Raw genomic sequence first — 5,000 nt, forward strand, 5'->3', positions numbered from 1 at the left:
CCCTTCCCCCTCCTCCCCTTCCCCTCCCCTTTCCCCGTCCTCCCCTTCCCCCTCCCCCTTCCCCTCCCCCTTCCCCTCCTCCCCTTTCCCTCCCCCTCCCCTTTCCCCTCCCCTTCCCCTCCCCCTTCCCCGTCCTCCCCTTCCCCTCCCCCTTCCCCGTCCTCCCCTCCCCCCTTCCCCCTCCTCCCCTTCCCTCCCCCTTCTCCCCTCCTCCCCTTTCCCTCTCCCTCCCCTTCCTCCCCTTTCCCCTTCTCCCGTCCTCCCCTTCCCCTCCCCATTCCCCGTCCTCCCCTTCCCCTCCCCCTTCCCCCTCCTCCCCTTCCCTTCCACCTTCCCCCTCCTCCCCTACCCTCCCCCTTCCCCCACCTCCCCTTCCCCTCCCCCTTCCCCCTTCTCCCCTTTCCCTCCCCCTTCCCCCTCCCCTCTTGCCCCTCCTCCCCTTCCCCTCCCCCTTCCCCCCTTTCCCCTTCCCCCTCCCCTCTTGCCCCTTCCCCCTCCTACCCTTCCCCTCCTCCCCCTCCCCTCTTGCCCCTTCCCCCTCCTACCCTTCCCCTCCTCCCCTTCCCCTCCCCCTTCCCCCCTTTCCCCTTCCCCCTCCCCTCTTGCCCCTTCCCCCTCCTACCCTTCCCCTCCTCCCCTTCCCCTTCTCCCTTCCCCTCCCCCTCCCCTTCCCCCCCCTTCCCCCTCCTCCCCCCCCTTCCTCTCCCCCCTTCCCCCTCCTCCCCTTTCCCCTCTTCTCCTTCCCCTCCACCTTCCCCCCTTTCCCCTTCCCCTCCTCCCCCTTCCTCTCCCCCCTTCCCCTCCTCCCCTTCCCCCTCCCCCCTTCCCCTCCTCCCCTTCCCCTCCCCCCTTCCCCTCCTCCCCTTCCCCTCCCCCCTTCCCCTCCTCCCCTTCCCCCTTCCCCTCCCCCCTCCCCCTTCCCCTTCCTCCCCTTCCCCTCCCCTTTTCCCCTTCCCCCTCCTCCCCTTCCCCTTTCCCTCCCCCCTTCCCCCTTTTCCCCTCCCCCCACTCCCCTTCCCCTTCCCCCGTCCTCCCCTTCCCCTTCCCCCTCCTCCCCTTCCCCTCCCCCCTTCCCCCCTTTCCCCTTCCCCCTCCTCCCCTTCCCCTCCCCCCTTTCCCTTCCCCTTCCCCTTCCCCCTCTCCCCTTCCCTCTCCCCCCTTCCCCCTCCTCCCCTTTCCCCTCATCCCCTTCCCCTTCTCCCCTTCCCCCATTTCCCCTTCCCCCTCCTCCCCTTCCCCTCCCCCTTTCCCTTCCCCCTTCCCCTCCCCCCTTCCCCCTCCTCCCCTTCCCCCCCTTTTCCCCTTTCCCCTCACCCCTCCTCCCCTTCCCCTTTCCCTCCCCCCTTCCCCCTCCTCCCCATCCCCTTCCCTTCCCCCCTTTCCCCTTCTCCCTCCTCCCCTTCCCCTTCCCTTCCCCCCTTTCCCCTTCCCCCTCCTCCCCTTCCCCTTCCCCTCCTCCCTTCCCCCCTTTCCCCTTCCCCCTCCTCCCCTTCCCCTCCCCATTCCCCCCTCCTCCCCTTCCCCTCCTCCCCTTCCTCTCCCCCCTTCCCCTCCCCCTTCCCCTCCTCCCCTTCCCCTTCCCTCTCTCCCCTTCCCCTCCCCCTTCTCCCCTCCTCCCCTTCCCCTCTTCCCCTTCCCCTCCCCCTTCCCCCTCCTCCCCTTCCTTTTCCCCCCTTCCCCTTCCCCCTCCTCCCCTTCCTTTTCCCCCCTTCCCCCCTTTCCCCTTCCCCCTCCTCCCCTTCCTTTTCCCCCCTTCCCCCCTTTCCCCTTCCCCCTCCTCCCTTCCCCCCTTTCCCCTTCCCCCTTCTCCCTTCCCCTCCCCCTCCCCTTCCCCCTTCCCCCTCCTCCCCTTCCCCTCCCCCCTTTCCCTCCCCCCTTCCCCTCCCCCCTTCCCCTCCTCCCCTTTCCCCTCTTCTCCTTCCCCTCCACCTTCCCCCCTTTCCCCTTCCCCTCCCCCCTTCCCCTCCTCCCCTTCCTCTCCCCCCTTCCCCTCCTCCCCTTCCCCTCCCCCCTTCCCCCCTCCCCTTCCCCTTCCCCCCCCCCTTCTTCCCTCTTCCCCTTCCCCCCCTCCCCTTCCCCCTCCCCCTCTCCCTCCTCCCCTTCCCCTCCCCCTTCCCCCTCCACCCATTCCCCTTCCCCCTTCCCCCTTTTCCCCATTCCCGCTCCTCCCCTTTCCTTTCCCCTCCTCCTTCCCCCCTTTTCCCTTCCCCCTCCTCCCCTTCCCCTCCCCTGGGCACCAGTAATGAATGCACGTGGGTATAAGGAGAGATGCGCTATCCTCGGGCCGGTATTCGTTTGATATAACCTTTCCCTTTGAATTAAGAAGAGACTAAGAAGCCCCCCTCCCCTCCCCTCTTCCCTCTTCCCCTCTCCCCCTTCCCTCTCCCCCCTTCCCCCTTCCCTCTCCCCCCCTGCTCCACCCTCTCCCCCTCTCCCTCACTCATCCCTCACCCTCCTCCTAACCCCTACTCTCTCCCCTTCTCTTTCGCCTTTCCTTCCTCCCATCCCCCTCCCCTCCCTCTCGACTTCCTCCCTTCCTCCTCTCCTTCTCCCTCTCTCTCTCCTCTTCTCCTCTCCTCCCTCTCTCCCTACCCTCTCTCTCGTCTCCTCTCCCCCCTCTCTTCCATCCTCCCTCCTCTCGTCTCCATCTCCGTCCCGTTCCCCCTCTCCCTCCCCTTCTCCCCCTCTCTCTCACTCCTCCTCTCGCCTCCCTCTCCCCTCTCTCTCCCCTCCCTCCTCCTCCCACCTCCCCTCTCCCTCCTCTCCCCTCCTACCTCCCATCCCGCTCACCTCCACCCTCCCCTCCTCTGCCTCCTCATCCTCCACTCTCCTCCCTCCCCCTCTCTCCTCTCCGCCCCCCCCCACTACCTTTTTTTATTTTTTTTATTTTTATTTTATTTTTTTCCCCCTCCTCCCCGTCCCTCATCCCTTCCCCTTCTCTCCATTCCCTTCCCCCATTTCCCTTCCCCTTCCCCCTCCCCCCTTCCCCTCCCCCCTTCCCCCTTTCCCTTTCCCCTCCTCCCCTTCCCCTCCCCCTTCCCCTCCCCCCTTTCCCTTCCCCTTCCCCTCCCCCCTTCCCCCTCCTCCCCTTCCCCCCTTTTCCCCTTTCCCCTCACCCTTCCTCCCCTTCCCCTTTCCCTCCCCCCTTTCCCCTTCCCCCTCCTCCCCTTCCCTTCCCCCCTTTCCCCTTCCCCCTCCTCCCCTTCCCCTTTCCCTCCGCCCTTCCCCCCTTCCCCTTCCCCCTCCTCCCCTTCCCCTCCCCATTCCCCCCTCCTCCCCTTCCCCTCTTCCCCTTCCCCTCCCCCTTCACCCCTCCTCCCCTTCCTCCCTTCCCCCCTTTCCCCTTCCGCCTCCTCCCCTTCCCCTCCCCCTTCTCCCCTCCTCCCCTTACCCCTCCTCCCCTTCCCCTTCCCCCCTTTCCCCTTCCCCCCTTTCCCCTTCCCCCTCCTCCCCCTCCCCTCTCCCTGGGCAGCCAGTAATGAATGCACGTGGGTAGTAAGGAGAGATAGCGCTATCCCTCGGCCGGTATTCGTTGATAACCTTATCTTACCTTTGAGATAAGAAGAGATAAGAAGCCCCCCTCCCCTCCCCCCCCCCATCTACCTACTCCTCTTCTTCACTCTACATGTGGAAATCCTCATCCTCATCCTCTTCTTCTTCCTCTTCCTCATCTCTATCCTCATCCTCATCCCTATCCTTATCCTCATCCTCATCCTCTTCTTCTTCCTCTTCCTCTTCCTCATCTCTATCCTCATCCTCATCCCTATCCTTATCCTCATCCTCATCCTCTTCCTCTTCCTCTTCCTCATCTCTATCCTCATCCTCATCCCTATCCTTATCCTCATCCTCATCCTCTTCCTCTTCCTCATCTCTATCCTCATCCTCATCCCTATCCTTATCCTCATCCTCATCCTCTTCCTCTTCCTCATCTCTATCCTCATCCTCATCCCTATCCTTGTCCTCATTCTCATCCTCATCCTCATCCTCTTCCTCATCTCTATCCTCATCCTCATCCTCTTCCTCATCTCTATCCTCATCCTCATCCTCTTCCTCTTCCTCATCTCTATCCTCATCCTCATCCCTATCCTTGTCCTCATCTCTATCCTCATCCTCATCCTCTTCCTCTTCCTCATCTCTATCCTCATCCTCATCCCTATCCTTATCCTCATCCTCATCCTCTTCCTCTTCCTCATCTCTATCCTCATCCTCATCCCTATCCTTATCCTCATCCTCTTCTTCTTCCTCTTCCTCATCTCTATCCTCATCCTCATCCCTATCCTTATCCTCATCCTCATCCTCATCCTCTTCCTCTTCCTCATCGTCGTCCTTTCCCTCCCTTCCTCTTCCCTCTTCCTCCTTCTTCTCCTTCTTCTCCTCCTTCATCTCCTTCTCCTTTTACTTCTCTTCCTTCTCTTTCTCCTTCATCTTCTTCTTCTTCTTCTCCTCCTCTTCTCCTCCTCCTCCTCATCCTCCTCTTTCTCCTCTTCCTCCACCTCCTCCTCCTCCTCCTCTTCCTCCTCTTCCTCCTCCTCCTCCTCTTCCATCTCTTCCTCCTCCTCCTCCTCTTCCTCCTCTTCCTTCTCCTCTTCCTCCTCTTCCTTTTCCTCCTCCTCCTCCTCCTCTTCCCCCTCTTCCTCCTCGTCCTCCTCTTCCTACTCGTCCTTCTGGTCATCCTCTTCCTCCTCCTCCTCCTCCTATTCCTCTTCTTCCTCCTCTTTCTCCTCCTTCTCCTCTTCCTCCTCTTCCTCCTCTTCCTCCTCTTCCTCCTCTACCTTCTCTTCCTCCTCCTCCTCCTCTATCTTCTCCTCGTGTTTCTCCCCCCATCTCCTCTTCCTCCTCTTCTTCCTCTTCTTCCTCTACCTCCTCTTCCTCCTCCTCCTCCATCTTCTCCTCCTTTTTCTCCCCCCTTCTGCCCTTCTACCTCTTCTTCTTCCTCTTGATTTTTGCTCACTTTCATCGGCCCCTTCCTCCTCCTTTTCTTCTCTGTCTCATTTCCCCCT

Source organism: Penaeus japonicus, unplaced genomic scaffold, assembly GCF_977035675.1.
Source record: "Penaeus japonicus unplaced genomic scaffold, GWHDUDI00000001_assembly GWHDUDI00000020, whole genome shotgun sequence".
NCBI lineage: Eukaryota > Metazoa > Arthropoda > Malacostraca > Decapoda > Penaeidae > Penaeus > Penaeus japonicus.